The 20,150-nt window shown below is 43.6% G+C and overlaps 1 protein-coding gene across 2 annotated transcripts in view; it reads right to left on the bottom strand.

Annotated features, from left to right (window-relative positions):
• MAPK6 (mitogen-activated protein kinase 6) overlaps positions 1 to 13,836 on the bottom strand; it is a 33,613-nt gene extending 19,777 nt beyond the window's left edge. The window contains exon 1 of one of the 2 annotated variants that reach the window (XM_079769614.1): positions 13,694 to 13,836. The gene's annotated coding sequence lies outside the window, so the exon portion shown is untranslated. Of the gene's footprint in view, positions 1 to 13,021; positions 13,350 to 13,693 lie in introns of those variants that run through there. The other variant, XM_079769615.1, reaches the window with a different exon arrangement.
• Between the last annotated feature and the right edge of the window lie 6,314 nt (positions 13,837 to 20,150).

Below are 20,150 nucleotides of genomic sequence, written 5' to 3'. Positions count from 1 at the left end.
ACCATCTCCATCTTTCACATCAATCATGCAGCTCCTTGCCATCCCTCAACTATACCAGCAAACTACTGGTCAGAGCATCCTCCATCCACATCAACAACCTCTAGAAATGTCCCATTTACCGTATTTTCCGGCGTATAAGACGACTGGGCGTATAGGAGATTTTTCTGGGTTAAAAAGTCATCTTATATGCCGGAAAATACGGTACACCATTTTTTCCACCACCTTTCATATTTAACTTCATAAAAGCAACATTCAAGTCTTACACTTAAGAAAGATCCAGGGATCCACATCCTTGTATACTTTCCACACACTTCAAGAGAAGAAAAAGAAAACTAAGATGATACATTAACTTAAAATGTCCCTTCCCAGCATCCTTCCCACTTCTTTACCTCCAAATGTTACCCATTCCTACCAACCTCAGTGCTGATACTGTGTTGCTTTGAGAGAGATCAGCAAGTTTTAATTAGCTGGGTCAATGTTGTTTTGTTTTTAACAATTTGATGAATGAAATGAAGTACATAGAATGATTTATAAGACTGATGTTGGCTTTATGCTTTACCAGTGATCTTTTTTCAGAGATCCACCATAAGAAGGAAATAAAAGCTCTCTATGTAGCCCAGGCTGGGCATCAGCTTCCTAAGTTTGTAAGACAGTTCCCTGGAACTGCACTAGACACAACTGTCTCATCAAGCATTCCTTTCTTCCCTAAATTACCTCCTGTTTTCTTGTCATTTAGCCTAGCCCCAGACCAAGAGAAATACAGGTACTTTGAGACAAGCCTAAGTGTATAAAGTAAAGTTATAAAATGCCAAAGAAATAACTTCACTCTGTCCCATCACCTCCATTCTATAGAAAATGAATAGTCTTTCCCTCTTATCCAGTTACAACTTGGCCTGGGTCAGTCAGTAAGGGAGCCTGGATGTGCAAAGCAAGTTTGAGATGAGGGCCTTATGCATAACAGTTACTTTTCTGGTTCTCTCTTCCATCTTCCACCCTGCATCTTTTCAGGATAAATGTTTATATGGGTCATCTGGCCTGATCAAACTCACTGACAGCTCTCCCCCTCCTCCCTCTTCAACAGCTCTTGCCTATTTTGCTCTTCTCCAGGGTCAAGTGAGTAATTTGAGTGAAATGGAATCCAGCCAGCCTCACATCTTCTCAGCCAAAACCCCAGCTGCTATTGGGGAGAAGGGAAAGGTTGAGCTCTACTTATATTCACCCAGGACTGACTCCTAACCCTGGCACAGAGAGGTGTTGTTGTTGCAGCAGTCACCCGTCCCTAAATTCAAGTAGCTCTCATTAAAGCTACTAAGTTTCTAGGGCAGAGAAGCCCAAAGGCTCCGGCTTAACTGCTCATATGCATTCTTAACAAAGCCCTTGCTCCTAATGTAGAATAGTCCTAAGGGTTATCAGGAACCCCTCCCAGAATTTGGACCTCAAAGAGCCCTAGAGTGCAAATCAGTGTCAGTGAATGATCTTAGAAACCTGGGGTGGCAGGAAGAACTTTAAAATTAAAACACCAAAGCCTATCAGGCTTTGCCTACTATCAGGAACTACTGATAGCTACATAAACTTTCAAAGACAAGTGATTACATAGCAGCAAGCAAAGTATCCAATTTTTAAAAACTTCTCTTTCACTATGGGGGAAGAAAAAAAAGAAGAAAGGATATATATGTACTACTATATGTAATACTTAAAATAAAATAATCATAATCATAATCATAATCATAATAATAAACAACTTCTCTTTCAGCCCTGGCCAGTGTGCCTCAGTTGGTTGAGCGTCCTCCCATGCAACAGAAGGATCACCAGTTCCATTCCCAGTCAAGGTACATGTCAGGGTTGCCGGCTCAAGCAATCCCCAGTAGGGGGTTGTGAAGGAGGCAGCTAATCTATGTTTCTGTTTCTTTCTCTCTCTCTCTCTCTCTCTCAATTCCTCTCTCTAAAATCAATAAAAATGTATTTTAAAAAACCACTTCTCTTCCATTTCCAACCTCTTTCTTAAATTGCCTGAGTCTTTACCTAAATACATTTTCATTTGCCTCTGACCTTAAAAGGCCATTGTAAAATAAATGCCACTATGCTTATTTTGATGCTCTTATCTACTTGCTATTTACTCTAGGTTATGCATATTGGAATATCAGAACTTTACCGACCAGATAAACAGAATAGTCAAATAATCTCTAAAGACCTTTCCAATTCTAAAAGTTGATGAAAGCACAGTACAAGTTTTTTATTTCACAGATTTGATTCTTCACAAGCACGTATTATAGTGATGCACTCAAACAGGGGCAATGTTCAACCACTCTACACTGAACGTTAAAAAAAAAAAATCCCTTCTCCAAAATTAAGGCTAGAAATTTAAAAATAATTATAATAACCCTTCATCCCCTCTCCTATCTTCTTCTTGCCCAAGCCCTCACTTCTGACTCCTCTCCTAACATTAAGAAAATATTGGAGCAAATATACAAGCAGGAGACATGCAGACAGCCTCCTTCTTCAAGTGCTTTTAGGCATCTAAGATTCAAAGATGAAAATATAAATTTCTGTAGCAGTCAGAATAGGTTAGTAACAAATAACCCCCCCAAAATCTCAATGATTTGGCCCTGCTGACGTGGCTCAGTGGATGAGCATCGACCTATGAACCAGGAGGTCATGGGGCATATGCCCAGGTTGTGGGCTCAATCCCAAGCAGGGGACATGCAGGAGGCAGCTGATCAATGATTCTCTCTCCTCATTGATGTTTCTCTCTCTCTCTCCCTCTCCCTTCCTCTCTGAAATCAATATATATTTTTTTAAATCTCAGTTACTCACTAAGTCTTGCTCATGCAACAAGTCCCACAAACTGTAGAAGCAGTTACCATCTCTACCATTACCACTCAGTGTGCCAAAAGCAAAGAGAACGTGGAAATATCTCACTGGTATCTAAAGCTTATATTCAAATATGCTATCGACTTCACTCCATTCAGATTTTATTCACCTTTGGTCACATGGTCACACCTACTTCAAGGGAGTGGGAAAATGCAATCCCAACATGGTCCCAGAAGCAGAAAAAACCAAGATGTTTTGAACAACTTGAGTAAAACAGCTTTAATTCTTCCATGCATCTATTACATTTTTATTCAAAAAAAATCTTAAGTGCTCACTATATGCCAGGCATCGTTTTAGGCATTAAGGTATTAAGTACAGAGTTTTAAGATATTAAAATATTGTTGTGGAATATGGCTCCAAATCTAATTTGAGGATATAAATAACATATTTGATACATAGTTATCCCATGTTATAAACTATTATAAAAGCAATTAATTTTTTAACATATTTGTTTATATTACAAAGGAAGTCATTTTAAAAGACTAAGGGATAATAGTAAACTTCATTAATTATTATGTATATGTAAAACTTTAGACAATAAAATATATATATATAAAAGAATGTATTATGTGTGAAGCATTATGCCAGGCATATACTCTTACACTAAATTCTCCTAATAACATTGCAAAATGGGTCTTAAGATCTTTATTTTAGAAACCTTAAATAATGCATTCAAGATCACACGTTAGCCCTAACCCGTTTGGCTCAGTGGATAAAGCGTCGGCCTGCAGACTGAAGGGTCCCAGGTTCGATTCCGGTCAAGGGCATGTACCTTGGTTGCGGGCGCATCCCCAGTAGGGGGTGTGCAGGAGGCAGCTGATCAATGTTTCTCTCTCGTTGATGTTTCTAATTCTCTATCCCTCTCCCTTCCTCTCTGTGAAAAATCAATAAAAAAAAAATATATATATATATATATAAAAGAAGAAAGAAATGCATCATGGATCTCACCAATGCTTCCCCAACTAAAGATAAAATCTATACATATTGGCAGGACATGCCAAGCCCTGCATGCACTGGCTGGCCTCACCTTTAAAAAAAAAAAAAAAAAAAAGATCACACATTAGTGAGAGAGCCAGGATTTGAACCTCAGGTTTTTAAACTAAAGCCCATGATCTTCTCTCATGTAATAATATAATTTTCTAATTGACAAATACAGTACACACATCTACACAGACCCAACCCTTTGAGAGTAGAGTGTATTTCTACAGGACATTCTTCTGCATAACCAAATATAATCATCCAAGTCAGGAAATTCACACTGGTATAATACTCAGATCCTATATAATACCATCTAATACTACTAAGTGCCTGCCACTATACCAATAATGTACTTAAAAGCTAAAACAAACAAAAAGAAACCCAGTCCAGAATCTCGTGTTACATTAATTACAATGCAATCTTTTAGCATACTTTTTCCCTTTAGAACTTTAAAGGAATCAAATTATTTTATACTAGAGGCCCAGCGCGAGATGCCCCGCCTCCCGCCGTGCGAGGAGGCACCCCATGGGGGGGGCGGGCCGGGACCCGCACCTGACCCTCGTAGCGCACCTGACCCGTATAGCGCCGGCTGCCGCGTGTGTCCGCTGGGGTGGGGGCAGGCGGTCCTGTGTGTTGCATCTCCACTCCAGCCCACCCCCAGCCCCAGCCCCTCTGTGTGTTGTGTCTCCACTCTGACCTGCCCCCAGCCCCAGCCTCCCCAAATTCCCCTCCCGCCCATCTGCACGCGCAGCTCCTCCTGACCAGTCATGATGCCCATCTAATTAGCATATTCCCTGTTTACCTATACTAATAAAAGGGCAATATGCTAATTAGACCAGGAGACCTTCTGGGAGACCTTCCAGACGTCCTTCTGGACAAAGCCATGGTGGCGGGGCCGAGGCAGAGGCGGTTAGGGGCGATCAGGCCGGCAGGGGGGGGGGCAGTTGGGGGCAAGCAGGCCATTGTGGGGGCGGGGGGGAGTTGGGGGCAATCAGTCCGGCAGGGGTGGGCAGTTAGGGATGATCAGGCCGGCAGCAGAGTAGTTAAGGGCGATCAGGCAGGCAGGCAGGTGAGCGGTTAGGAGCCAGCAGTCCCAGATTGTGAGAGGGATGTCCGACTGCCGGTTCAGGCCCAATCCCACAGGGCTCGGGCCTAAACCGGCAGCTGGACATCCTCCGAGGGGTCCCAGATTGGAGAGGGTGCAGGCTGGGCTGAAGGACACACCCCACCCCCATGCATAAATTTCATGCACTGGGCCACTAGTATATATAGATAGTCCACAAAAATTTACTGAGCATTTGACATGTGCAAGGCACTGTTTGATGGTGCACTGGAGAATAAGACAATTAAGGGTTCTCCTCTTTCCAGAGTTTATATTCTAAGGAAGACTAACAAGTAAACTAATAACATACTGTATTTTCCGGTGTATAAGACGACTGGGCGTATAAGACGACCCCCAACTTTTCTAGTTAAAATACAGAGTTTGGGATATACCCACCCTATAAGATGACACCCAACGTATAAGATGACCCCCGACTTTTGAGAAGATTTTCCTGGGTTAAAAAGTCGTCTTATATGCCGGAAAATACGGTAATTTAGATTTAGCCAAGTGCTATGATTGGATGTCTGGGAAATGGCCTTCTAAGGAGCTGAAACCCAAATGAGAAGGTACCAACATTGCTAAGATATGGGAGAAAACAGAACTTAGTATTCTGAAGGAAAAGAAAAGATGCCAGTGTAGCCACAGAACCTTGAGAAAAGGGTGTGTGAACTAATCATTATATATAATCTTCCTACATAATAAAAGGGTAATATGCAAATTGACCAAACGGTGGAACGACCGGTCGCTATGACATGCACTGACCACCAGGGGGAAGAAGCTCAATGCAGGAATGAAGGCTGAAGGCTGGCGAGCACAGCAGCGGTGGTGGGAGCCTCTCCTGCCTCCACAGCAGCACTAAGGATGTCTGTCTGGCAGCTTAGGCCCACTCCCTACCAGTCGGACATTCCCCGAGGGCTCCCAGAATGCTAAAGGGTGCAGGCCAGGCTGAGGGGACCTTTCCCCCCTCGAGTGCATGAATGTCATGCACTGGGCCCCTAGTCTCTATATATAAAAGGCTAAGTGACCATCCAACCATCCAACCAGCTGGTAGGTACGATGCGCACTGATCACCAGGGGGCAGATGCTCAATGCAGGAGCTGCCGAGCTGCGGTGACTTGGCAGCAGCAGTTCTCGGGTGACGCACCCTGGAACCAGAGAGGAGGGAGCCCAATTCTGGGGTGCGTCACCCGAGAACCGCCTTCTCGCAATCTGGGACCCCCTTGGGGGATGTCAGAGAGCTGGTTTCAGCACAATCCCTGAGGCCAGGCCGAAAGACCCCACCTGCCGAAGGGACCCCGCTCACTCTGCAGATGCCCTTTGAGCCACAGTGCCGCCCCAAGAGCGGCCAGCCAGGGAGGGTGTGTGGGAGATTGGCTCCAGGGCATGTCTGGCCCATTTTGCCCAGTCCCATCCCTCCGGCCACCTTCTAATTAATTTCCTTTCAATGTGCACAAATCTGTGCACCAGGGCACTAGTATGGAGATAAGATTGGATAAGTTGAAAAGAACACATGAGGCAGGATCCTACATTTTATAACTAAGAGATAAGGAAAACTATTAAAGGCTTGAAGCAATTGGTATAGTTTAATTTACATTTTTAAAATTCTGGTGACTGGAAAGAGAATGAACTGAAGATAGTTTAGTGAAAGTAGAGACCAGTTAAAAGCTACTTCAGTAGGCCCATGAGAGGATGGCTGAGACTAGGCTGGTAGAAATGAAGATGTCAAATAGGAGACAAACTCAAATGATATTTTGGAAACCAAGAAAACTTGATGATCGAGTAGATATGAGGGATAATGAACCAAGAGGATTTAGGGATTTAGTAGATATGAGGGATAATGAACCAAGAGGATTTAGGAACCTAGGTTCCAATTACTGAGATGGAGAAGACTGGGACAAGAATAATATGGGAGAAAGGGTTCTAGTTTGGAAATGTTAAGTCTATTTAGATCAGGCGTCCTCAAAACTACGGCCCGCGGGCCACATGCGGGTGTTTTTGCCGTTTTGTTTTTTTACTTCAAAATAAGATATGTGCAGTGTGCATAGGAATTTGTTCAGTTTTTTTTAAAACTATAGTCCGGCCCTCCAAAGGTCTGAGGGACAGTGAACTGGCCCCTGTTTAAAAAGTTTGAGGACCCCTGATTTAGATAATGTCTATTTAGATAACTGAGTGGTAATATCAAGCAGGCAACTAACTAACGTATCTGGAGTTCAAGCAAGAAGTCTAAACCAGAAACATAAATTTGAGAATTATCCACAAGCACAGTGTATTTAAAACAGTAAGTTGAAGGAGATCACATAGGGAAGGAATTTAGAAAGAGAAGGAAAAACAAAAACAAAAAAACCCAGGACTAAACTCTAGGATATGCCAATACTTAGAGGCAGGAAGAGGAGAGAAACCTCTAAAAAAGTATGACAAGAGCTCTAGGCGGTGTGTCCCTATGGTTAGAGCTTCTGCCCTTACAGCAGCAGTCGAGGGTTTGATCCACGGCCCGGCCCGTGAGGGTGAGGGCGAGTGCTAGAGGCAACCAATCGATGTGTCTCTCTCACATTGATGTTTCTTTCTCTCTCTCCGGCCCCCCTCTACTCTCTCTAAAAATCAATGGAGCTCTAGCAGGTTTGGATCAGCTTGAGGATCAAAGGGTCCCAGGTTCGATTCCGGTCAAGGGCACCCACCTTGGTTGCAGGCTCCTCCCCGGCCTGTGCAGGAGGCAACCAATCGATGTTATTCTCTCACAGCGATGTTTCTGTCTGTCTTTCCCTCTTTTTTCCTCTCCCTAAAAATCAATGGAAACAAATATCCTCGGGTGAGGATATTAGCACACACACACAAAAGTATAACAAGGTATGAGGTAGGAGAAAAGCAAGACAACCATGTGTCTCGTAAGCTAAGAGAAGCAAGTAAATGGGCAGAAAACAGTTGTCAACTATACTGAAGGCTAGTACAAGATCCTATCATGTGGATTTGGCAAATGTAACTCACTGGTAACCTTAACTAGAACAATTTCAGTGGTGAGACGGTACTAGAAGCCAGTCTGGAGTAGGATGAAGAGCAATGGAAAGTGAAAAGAGCATACAAAGACAACTCTCGAAAATTTGCTTGAAAGAATATCAGCAAAATGAAGTAATAGCAAGGGGAGAATGTGAAATCATGAGAGGATATATTCGAGATTTCTACATCTACACTGACCAGTATGTAGACAACAGCCATAGCCACATATGGCTATTGAACAACTGAAATGTGGCTACCATATTGGACAGTATAGCTATAGAGCACATATGTATACTAATAACAGTGACCCAACAGAAAGGAGAAAATTCATGATGAAGCCAAGAGATGGGTCCTTGAGAAGTCAAAAGAAGGAATCCAAAGCACAAGTGGAGGAATCTATAAGCAATAAACACAAATGAAGCAAGGCACAAAATTCTAGTAAGCAATGGGAACCAACACGACCTAAAACCAGAATATGTCTTAAACTTGGCTGGAATCTTAAGCATAAGACTAAATTACAGAAGGCTATAAAAGCTATGCAGTAGGGGAAGAGAAGGTAATTCATACTTATTGAGTACCTATTAAGTGCCAGGCATTTTCTATGTAACAAATTATTTGTTATTCAGAACCACTACCACGTAAGTCTCATTTTACAAACAAGAGCACAGATGCCCTGGGGGGGGGGGGGGGGGGTAAAAGCAGCTTCACTGAAATCATACATAGAGTAAATGTCAAAAGTTGGACACAGGCCAGTCTGACGTACTGTAGGGTTAGAATCTTCCCACTGCATAAGGTGGGAGGTTAAGAACCAATCAATGTTTCTGTACCTGAAATAAATAACAAATGACATCAATCTGGCAGCTATCAAGTGCCAACAAGCCAGGAGCTGCTAGGCCAAAATAAGTGTCCCCTCAAAGCTCTCAAGATAATAAAGAAACACTTATTTAATGGCTATTTTTAATTTTTTTAATCCAAGTGAAAATAACTTTATTGAGACAAAAAGAAAAATATACATTCTTGTAACTGAGATTACCTACTTTATTGAACAGAGGAGTATCAATCAGAAAATTGGTACTGCTTTAATAACTACTAAAATAATATCTGAGCATACTAGAAAAATAGGTAGTTAGAAACCTTCCATCTCTCCAATTTGTCAATGAAGAGGGAAATTATTAAATTGAGCCTAATCAGTTATTAAATTACAGCTTAGATTATTTTAAATTTAATGTGGGTAAAGATCACCCAGATCTGTGCTGTCCAATATAGTAGCCACTAGCTATATGCAGCTATTTAAATACAAATTAATTACAATGAAATAAAATTAAAAATTCAGTTCCTCAGGTGCACCACCTGAAAGTACTCAATAGTTATATGCGGCTACCTCATTGGACAGCACAGAACAAAATATTTTAATCATCACAGCAAGTCCTATTAGACAGTAATTATATCCTCAATTTTGCTCTTGACTTTTTTCAGGAGGGCCCATGGAAAGGGCAATTCAAGACCTGAATTTTCCAAATCAGTCACTAATCAGCTGAGCAGCTATGTATACATCACTTAGCAGTGCTCCCAGAAATGTACATTTGAATCACCTGCAAATCTTGTTAAAATGCAGATTCTAATTCAGTAGGTCATAAAATGGGGTCAAGATTCTGCACTTCTAACAAACTCCCATGCTTAGATCTCTCTGCACCTTTTGTTTTTTTAGCTGTCAAATGATGTGCCAGGGGCAAGATAATGTCCATGACCCTTCTGTATACACTAATGTTTTATAGTTTTACAGCTGCACAGAATTAAATACACAGAGACTTCATACTCTCTGCAGAGGTAGGCTCTTTCCTAAAGTGAATGCTAGGGTTCTAACAATTTTTGTGATACCATTGTTTTTTCATGAAAAGACATAAATTTAAATGCGAAATGTTTGCTATATAAACACTTAATCTCTGTACAACTTTTCAGAAATGGATTTAAAAGGCTGGCATATATGAAAGACAAACTTTTTTATAACTATTAGAGGGGCACATTCTATTTTCCAACTATGCAGTTCATTGAGGGGGGGGAAAGACAATGCTGGATGCAGTCTACACTGTTACCTTAAAAGTATCAGCTCCACATGAAAAACAACTCCCTGGAAAAAAACCATTAACTACAATAACATTATTGTTGGTTTTGTAAAGTCTCAGTCATGGCTCTAGAGCAATAAAACTGACCAAAATCCCCATACCACTAGCAGGCTAGAGTAATGTAACAGCTTACAAAACAAGTTGAAGGAGATGACAAGAGGCAGCCAACAATGCCACAAAGGATTTACTTTTGAGGCATCTTCTTTCTATTTTAACAGGGGTTCATGGTTCATGTGGGAATAGGAACAAGGAACCACATAGCAGTGGTAAGGCTAACCATTTCATAAGGCAATATACCTCACTGGAAAGAGGCTAAGATATTCAGTTTGTTTATAAATTCTGAATTATGCACGACAGCTAATTACCTATGATCTTAAAAAAGCACACACAGGAAGTACTTGTTCAACCTCTAAGTGATAGAATGCTTTTAAAATCTGTAATACTTTTATACTTATATTTTTATATTTCTTTTAGTAGGAAATATATTTTAAGGTTTGAATTAAACCATTTTAAGTTCCTCTATATAAATTATGCAATGCTCTTCCAAAATCTCTCCAAAGATTTACTTCACATTAACAATACACTTTATTGCTCACAAAATTCTTCAAATAAGTCACTGAGAAAATAGTATACAAAAAGAAGTGAGGGAATGGGGAGTTTTTTCTTTCCATCTTTAAAACAAGCTGCTAGTCTCAATGTTTTTTTTCTTCTCAATCTTATTTTAAGTCAACCTGCTAAACGGTTGCTTTTTAGAATCAGTCAAAATATCTTAATTACCAAATTTCAGTGTATGTCCTAAATTTGGAACTGTACATTCAGCTTATCTTTTAAAAAAAGGATGAAAAACAGTGCCACCCTGGACAGTGTAGTTCAGTTGGATGTTGTGCCATGCACCAAAAGGTTGCCCGGTTTGATTTGGGGTCAGGGCACATGCCTGGTTGCTGGCTTGATCCCCTGGGGTAGGAGGTATACAGGAGGCAGGTGATGACCATGGATGTTTCACTCACATCAATGTTTCTCTCTCACTCTCCCTTCCTCTCTCTCTAAAAAATAATCAATAAAAAATATATACATATATATTTTTAAAAACAGTGCCTGTAACAATAGCTATCTATTTCAAGTTATCTTTGTTAAGCTGAAAACTCATTTAATCTGGAGAAAGCACTATGTATAATTCCATCAGAGTGGAATGCTCTTGTTCAGATGCAATATTTCTATACCTTTTCCACTTATTTAAACTAATTTGTAGATTTTATAAAGGTAACTTTTACATTACCAATGAAAACATAAGGTTAATTTCTACCATAAAAGTACTATCTGTCCTTTGTAAGTAATCTGTAACAAATCTCTCTCAATAAGAACCAAAGAACAGTTAGGATCAAACATTTAATTTCAGCAACTGACCAGCAATTTTATCTTTCAACAAATGTTCCAACACCTGTAGAATATATGATAACCTTTTGAAATGCAATTTAAGAAGTCATCACTTTTTTAGAGAAACTGTGGTTCCTCCTGAGAAAGAGAGAATTATAACGTGGACAGAAACATGTTAGTCTATCATTTAAAAAAATACAGAGTATAAAAAAAAAAGGCCACGTAGCAGCCCGTGGGCAGGATGAGTCATCACCCAACTCAAAACTTGCAGCACTTCAAGCTTCCTCCTACCCGACCCCATCCCCTTCAGCAATGTACCCTGAGTCAGCAAACCTTTCCATTTTGTCAGTTCAGAATTCTCACGAAGCTTAAATGAATTTATGCAAAACACTGCAACACATTTGGGACTAAGACTTGTCACCGGAACATGTGCTTTTTCTACTGCAAAATTAACTGATCTTCAAATCAATCTTCTCTAGATTCTTAATTTACAGAAAATAATCAAACACTAATCCTCTTTTGTAAATAGGTGAACTTCAAAATATGGTGATATGTAAAGTTTTTTATAAACAATACTCCATTTCCCGGAAGGTTTTTTTCCCCTTTTAACCAGAATAGTAATATCTAGATGATAAAACATGTCCTGCTCAAATCTGGCATTTCCTGGATGACAGCAATTACTGAATTTAGGACACCAGTAAGCAATTTTACAAGTTTCACAAGGCAATACTCTTAAGTGATGTAACATACATGTGTGTGAAAGGACTTTACACACCTTGGCACATAGCAAGCCCTTCATAAACATGTGTGAACAACTACTCGCTAAAGATATAAAAAGTTTCTCCCACCCAATAAAACATTATTTTTCGAACGTTAAAAATCTGACGTTTCTAAGCGAAACTCTAGAGGCAATTCCCTCTTTGGACCCTTCATTCATCTAGTCAGATTACTCTTTCCATCTGTTTCCCACCGTGGAAAAAAAAAAAAAAGAGAGAGGCTATGCCCAACCAGAACTTTAAAATATAACAAGGCAGGAAGAATCAAGCAATCAGAAAATTACTCTGAAGCTGTTTGCGCTCCATTTTGTCCAGTTAATTTTTTTTTCTCAACAAATCATCTTGTATCCGTAAAAAAAAAAAAAAAAAAAAGTTAATACTGAGACTGACTGTTACGGGCATTTGTAAGCACTGAAGGAAAAAACACGACTTTTGCTGCAAACCTAGCAGGCTTCCAATTCCACATCACCAGTCCCCTTCACTGGGCTTTTTCCAAGGAGCAAGCAAGAGAAAAACCGGGGAAGGAATAAAAAAAGATCCTGCTTCCCAGAGCTCCCAACCTATCACCTGAGCCCGTGGGGTCTTACTACACAACCAGGAACAAAGGACGGCCAAAGCTCCTTTCCTTTCAACGCACCTCATCAAGCCCGACAGCAACGCGCGGCCAAGGCCCTTGGTACCGCGCCGGGAAACCAAGTTTCCATCGGGGTCCTTTCCCAGCCCACCGCTCCCCGACCCGGGCGCGACCAAGGAAAGGCTGCAGGAGAGGAGGGGAGGGAGGGAGGAAAAGAGGAATTCCGACTCACGAGTTTTCTGTGTCTCAGGGATGGCCAAGCCTCAAAACTTAGGCAGAGGACTCACGGCTCTGCGGCGAGCCGGCGAGGTGTGCGCGCTACGCACTGTGCCGAGCCCGGCGGGAGACGCTGCCCGGCCGGCGGAGTCAGCTGAGGCCGAGTCACTGGGCTGGGAAGGGGGAGGAGACGCGGGAGCATTCCGACCGGCAGCGTGCCAGGCGGGCAGGACTCCGCGCCACCTCCTGCTCCGGGCCGCCCCTCCCAGCCCGCCGGGCCGGGCTTCGAACCCGCGGAGTAGGCGCGGGCGGAGGGGCCGGGCGGCACGCGGGGCTCGGGGCCGGCGGGCGGGCGGGCGGGCGCGGCCGGGATCCGCTGCCGGCGAGGGGCGTGCCGGGTGGGAGGGGCGCGCCGGCCGCTCCGCCGGCCCCACGCGGGGACCCCGGCCCGCCGGCCCGCGCGGGGACCCGCCGGCCAAGCTCGGGCGGGCGGACGGGCCGGCGAGCGGGCGAGCGAGCAGGCGGGCAGGGGGCGGGCGGGAGGTAGAACAAAAGCGCCTTTGTTGAACGGCGGCCGCCGGAGGGTCACACACAATGGAGGAGGGAGCCGGCTCCGCCGCCGGGCCCGCCGAGGCGCCCTCCCGAACCGCCCGCGGCGCGCCCCGCACACGTACACACACACACTCACGGGACTTCTCCGACTCATCGAGGGCGTGCGGGGCCCGCGGACAGCCCCCAGTGTCGGCTCCGGTCTCCGGCTATGCGGGCGGCAGCGGCGTCTCGGAGGCTCCCGCTTTGCCGCAGTCGCCGCCATGTAACCCCGACCCGAGAGAGAGGGAGAGGGAGAGGGGCGGGGCCTCCGCCGCCACGCCCCCCACGTCACAGGCTCACTCCACGGCTTCCCCCGCCTCCGCCGGCCCGCGCGTCCGCACGCGCTGGAATTTCCAACGCCCGTGACTGCGCGCCGCGAGGGTGGCCGGAGTCACGCGGGCCCGTCGGCCGCCTCGGTGGGCCGGGTTGGGCCGGGCCGGGCTGGGCCGGGGGCTGGCGGGGAGGCGGGCGGACGAGCCTCCTCTGCTCCGGCTCCAGCACAAGAGCACAAAGTGCCCAACTCCTGAGGACCGTTTACTGCGCAGCTACTGCGTGCGGGGCACTGGGCAGCCAGGAGGACCAGGCCTTCGTGCCTGGCCCCAGGATGGGCCGGGAACAGGGCTGGACCTGAAGATGGATGGACTAGAAGGCCAGAGCCGGCTTACCAGGCCAACCTGTTAGAGGGCCACGTGCTCAGAAGGCCATTAATTCTGCCTGAGGGTGTGGAGGAAGGCTTCTAAGTGAGGTCGCCACGGTGACCTTCAGCTCTATCAAAAGGAACTGGTTTAACTTGAGGAGGGGAGGGGGAGAGTGCTCCCGGAATGGGACAGTGTGAGCAAATGCTGGGAGGAGGAGAGCCCTGGGTGTGTGTGTGGAGGGGGGGGGGGGGGGGGTTGTTGCACCAGCTGGGACGAGGCCAATATGACCGAAGTGAAGAGGAGGTGTACTGGGCTGGTGCCTTCTTGGGCCCACTTGGCTGAAATGCAAACTTATTTTATCATGGCTTATCGAGTCCAAGGAACCTTTCCAGTGTTTATGTGAAATTTATGTAGGTATTTATGACATTAGAGACACGGGTCAACATATTTTTTCCGTGACTTAATCACCGTTCCTGAATGAGAACCAAAAGTTTGGCAGCGCCCATATCCATTATTATGACCAGCTTCAAGCTTCAAGCTTCAAGCGTGAGGCAAAGACCACTTCAAAGATTCCACAGTGTCTTGAAGTTAAGTGGTTGGGATGGAGTGTAAAGTGTTTTGTATTTTTTATATTTAAAACACTACCATCTGAGTACCAGGTGTGAAGAGGAGACGGTGAGTAAAAACGGGGAGGAAGGGGAGGCTTGTTCCAACCGCAGGATTTGGAATTTGTAGATGCAGCCTCTCTGCCAGGAGAGCTCCTCACCTGCATCTCCCCCTGCCCCTGCTCTGGCTCCCCGCGGGTTCCTAAAACACCTTTCCTCCCTCACCCATCAATGTTGGGTGACCAGGAGGCAGCGGGGGAGGAGAATAAGTAACAAGCACTGTGCCTTTCCTCAAGGAGCTTAAGATGCAATGTCAGCTCCTGACTTCCACCAGAGACCACCAAAATCACCTGTGGATCAAGCAAAGCCAAGTGTATTGCTTACAGCAGTAAGAGAAACCACTACGTTGACAGTCTTAGTAGTGTCTCAGAGAGGGAGGTCAAGAGTAGGCCAGTTTGAAGATTTGATGGATCTGGTTTAAGATAGGTCTTTCAATGAAAGAGCATGGCTGAATTTGTGATATAATCGTTTAGGATGACGGTACACAGGGAGGAGAGAGTCTTGAAGCAAGCCTAGAAGAGTAAACTGTTGTTTGATGATAAACCCAATAGCGCAATCTTGAGGAGGGGACTACAGGCAAGTCAGTAGCCTGTTGTTCAGAAAAAAATGGACTTTGAGGAAGTTCCTGAAACTGCAATTAAATTATTTGCAACTCCTTCTTGGGCAAGACTTTCTTGAAGTTTTTAAGTCATGTTTACGCCGACGGTTGCGTTGTAAAGTACGGAGTCAGTCTTAGTTTTTAATCCTATTGTGTGGCTGTGAATAGTTTCAGTTCTCAGTAATTTCCCACAACTTTATTGGTGAGTAATGAATTCCTTTTGGTGGATTATAACCTGCCTTTTCTTCTTAATGAGATAGAGCAAAAAATTAGAGTGCATCACCCATAACAAAGGGTAAATACTGTTTTGCAGAACTTTTGTTTCAATCATGTACCATATTTCAACAACTCTACAATGTCATCAATTAAGATATGCCATTATTTTATGTACTATTGAGAAAGTGAAAATTCTATCAAAATATGATAGCCTATTGCTACATCCTAATTTCAGATATATTAAAATTGAGAAAGTACTTCTTGAAATTAATGAAATATAAGGGATATATATAAGTGTGCCAAATGGATCACCATGTAAAATGTATTTCTATTTATTGCTGATTATTGCTGTGAACTATGCTCTTGTTAAAAGTGTTTGAAAGCCCTGTTTTAGTGGAAAAATGCAGGAGAGGAACAGGTAAGTACACCATAAGGCAGCTTGAGATGAGTGCTTCCTGAGCAGAGATACAAATTACTTGTCTTGTTGGAAGGAACAATTGATGACAATGGGAGACATCAGGAAAGGTTAGTTTGAAAGAGAGAGTATTTGAGCTGGGCTTGATTCCATCCGGAAGTATCAGGAAAAAGACATTGCTGAATGAGAGGGCAGAGTTCTGTACAAAAGCATGAATGTACAGGGCACACTCTGGAAAATGGGACAAGTCTGACAGGCCCAGGAAAATGAGGACAAGTTAGCATCATATTGAGAAGGCCTTGATTGGATGTCAGAACTTTGGATTTATGCTAAAGGAGAGGAATTTAGATGACGCAACTAGTTTTTTAGAACAATAATTCTGGCATGAATGGGAAGGATAGACTAGTTGAGCAAGAGATTGGGGACAGAGAGAGTAAGATTTTTTTTTTTTTCTACCCTACATCCAGCCTACTTTACTCTGGTTACAATACTTTGATGTCCTTTAAGGAACCACCCTTTCCTGTTTACAGTAGTCCCTCCTTATCCACGGTTTCACTTTCCATGGTTTCAGTTACCAGTGGTCAACCACGGTCCGAAAATATTAAATGGAAACTTCCAGAAATAAGCATAAGTTTTAAACTTGAGTTTTAAACTGTTCTGAGTAGCATAGTGAAATCTCTAGCCGTCCGGCTCCATCCTGCCTGTGATGTGAATCATCACTTTGTCCAGCATATCAGTGCTGTATATGCTACCGACTACCCACACTTTAGTCTCTTAGTAGCCATCTAAGTTATGAGATGGACTATTTAGGTATCACAGTGCTTATTTTATTTTACTTTTTTAAGTATATTTTTATTGATTTCAGAGAGGAAAGGAGAGGGAGAGAGAAACATCAATGATAAGAGGGAATCATTGATCGGCAGCCTCCTACATGCCCCCTACTGGGGATTGAGCCTGCAACCCGGGCATGTGCCCTTGACTGGAATCGTACCTGGGACCCTTCAGTACGCAGGCCAAAGCTTTATCCACTGAGCCAAACCAGCTAGGGCTCACAGTGCTTATTTTACATAAAAATGGCCCAAAAGCCATTTACATAACTTTTATTGCAGTGTATTGTTAGGATTGTTCAATTTTTTATTACTATCAATCTCTTACTATACTGATTTATAAATTAAGCTATCATAGTATGTATGTATCAGAAAAACAGTATATGTAGGGTTTCAGGCGTCTATGGGGGGGTGTCTTGGACCGTATCCCCTGTGGGTAAGGGGACTACTTTATGAGCTACAAAATTGGAATTGTGTCTTTTGGGTGATTTCACATGGGAGTTAAATGCTATTATATTTGTATTTCAAACTGGCATTACACAAAATAAAATAATTCAAAAATTCATGCTAATTTAAATATTTAATTTTTCCTTACTTAGAATGATATTTAATAGTTGTAATAGTTAACTATCTATCTAAATTTATAGTACCACTAGAGGCCCGATGCACAAAGATTCTTGCAAGAATGGGCCTTCCTTCCCCTGGCTGCCGGCACCACCTTCGCTCCTGCCCGGAGCTGCCTTTCCACCTTCCCACACTGCCTAGAGGCCCAGAGCGGCTGGGGCGGTACAGAACGCCTGCGTCCCATCCTGCCCCCAGCCGCTTGGCACCTGCGTATGCAAATTAACTCGCCATCTTTGTTGGGTTAATTTGCATAGTCACTCCTGATTGGCTGGTGGGTGTCACGAAGGTACTGCAATTTGCATCTTACTCTTTTATTGGTGTGGATGACCCATCAAGAGAGAGAAACCAGAAGAAAGTGGGGGAAAGCTTTATATTTTAATTATTTAGCTGCATCATTTCCTAGTTTTTGAACAAGGGGCCCCAGAAGTTATTTAGCTGGCTTTGAAACACCCACCCCCCAACTTCCACCTCCAAAAGAGTCCCAACAGTTCTACTCTGAAGAAGGTGGAGTCAGGGAAGACTTCCCACCCACCCTCAGTCCCCCTCACTGACAGGATTAGGGTAGGAGAAGTTAGAGAATGAATACATCTCTGCCCTGTGAATAAGGCATCCAAGGCCACAGCTCCCAGCTGCCCACACTCAGGAGCTGCATTTCCTATAGTAAACATACAGGAGGTAGGAAGTGGGGGAGGAAGGAAGACCTTGTTCTGCACATTTTCCCATAGAAACAATGTTGTGGATCACAGCTCTAATCTCTCAGGGTCAAGTTGCATGTGGGCTAAATGGGCTTCTCACAGTTGGTCGGAAACCTAACTAGCATTTGTCACATTATTTCTCTGGGGAAAATATATTTTCAGTTTCAGACAACCAAGTTAAAAATCAACTTTTGAGAACATTACTTAGTCATACAGGGACTCTATACCTTCCTAGCTCAAATTGCTGAGAACATAGAGATGAATGGTATCTGTAAGACCCAGGTAAACAACTAAATGTAATTGAGGAGTTATTAAAAGTTATAACTTGCCCAGCCGCTATGGCTCAGTGGTTGAGCATCGACCTATGAACCAGGAGGTCACAATTCCATTTCCCGTCAGGGTACATTCCCAGGTTGCAGACTTGATCCCCAGTAGGGGGCATGTGGGAGGCAGCCGATCAATGATTCTCTCAGCATTGATGTTTCTATCTCTCTCCCTCTCCCTTCCTCTCAGAAATCAATAAAAATATATTTTTAAAAATACTGTGTCATTAATTTTTTTAAAGTTATAACTTCACTTTATCCTCTGAATGGTATGATGAGTCCAGTCCTTCAGATTTACAGTTTGAAGAACTTGATTGCAGGTTCACAAGGGTTGATTGGTCTCTGGCAACCAACACCCACCAACCAAACCCCAGAAACTGCACTGTAAGCCAGATGCTAATCCATTAAGAACACAAGAAAAGCTGTGCTGAATTGGGCTAAAGATTTATCCAGTCTGGTATTCTCTGACAATGATTGTGAACTTAATGTTTTACTCATTGTAAGCTCTAGTGTTGAGCACAGTGCCTGAATATAATGTTCATTCAATAAATGTTTGTTGAAAATGAAGTGTTTTTCTCTGAGGGAACAATAATAAAGTTTACATTGATTTTTTAAAAATGAAGTGTTTTGCAATTGCCCTCTATGACATAAACTTCAGAAAGTTATTTCCTCCAAATGTTTATCTTTCTGAAATTTATAATCTATTTTTAAAGCAACTTTCTCCTGAGGTTATTGTAGTTGCCCTTTTCTATGACCTAGAGTATCTACTAGACTTTTTTTAGGGGGTTGCTGCATAATTAAATGAATGACTAGAGGCCTGGTGCACAGAATTCTTGCACTGAGGGGTGGTGGTCCCTCAGCCTGGCCTGTGCCCTCTCACAGTCCGGGAGCCCTACAAAGCACTCCGGGGATGTCTGACTGCCGCGGAGCGGGAGCGCTGCGCTTGCCAGCAGTGAGCCTGGCTCAGGGCTTCTGGATGAGTGGCACTCCCCCTGTGGGAGCGCACTGACCACCAAGGGGCAGCTTCTGCATTGAGCGTCTGCCCCCTGGTGGTCAGTGCACGTCATAGTGACCAGTCGTTCCACCATTCGGTCGATTTGCATATTAGCCTTTTATTATATAGGATTCCAGGTACAACTTCATTACTGGTTTGACAAATATAGGACAAAATAATTTTGTCAAAAGCTTTCTGTTTTGGGGGGCGGCGGGTGCTGGGGAAAAAAAAAAGCTTTCTGTTTTGTTTTCCATGTTCTTAGCAATGAGGCCTAGCATTTTATTGTTATACTAGAGCAGTGGTCGGCAAACTGTGGCTCACAAGCCACATACGGCTCTTTGGCCCCTTGAGTTTTTAGCAAAGGCCAGCTTAGGAGTATCCTAATCCTACCTAATAAAACAGTAATATGCAAATTGACCGCACCTTCGCTATGCCTAAGCCATGCCCACCAGCCCTAACCACCAGCCAAGCCACGCCCACCATCCAATCAGAGCGAGTATGCAAATAAACCTGACCAAGATGGCAGGTAATTTGCATACATAGGCGCCCAGAGCTGACC

The sequence above is a fragment of the Cnephaeus nilssonii genome (genome assembly GCF_951640355.1).
Source record: "Cnephaeus nilssonii genome assembly, chromosome: 4".
Classification (NCBI taxonomy): domain Eukaryota; kingdom Metazoa; phylum Chordata; class Mammalia; order Chiroptera; family Vespertilionidae; genus Cnephaeus; species Cnephaeus nilssonii.
This window is presented reverse-complemented; position numbering and strand designations above follow the sequence as displayed.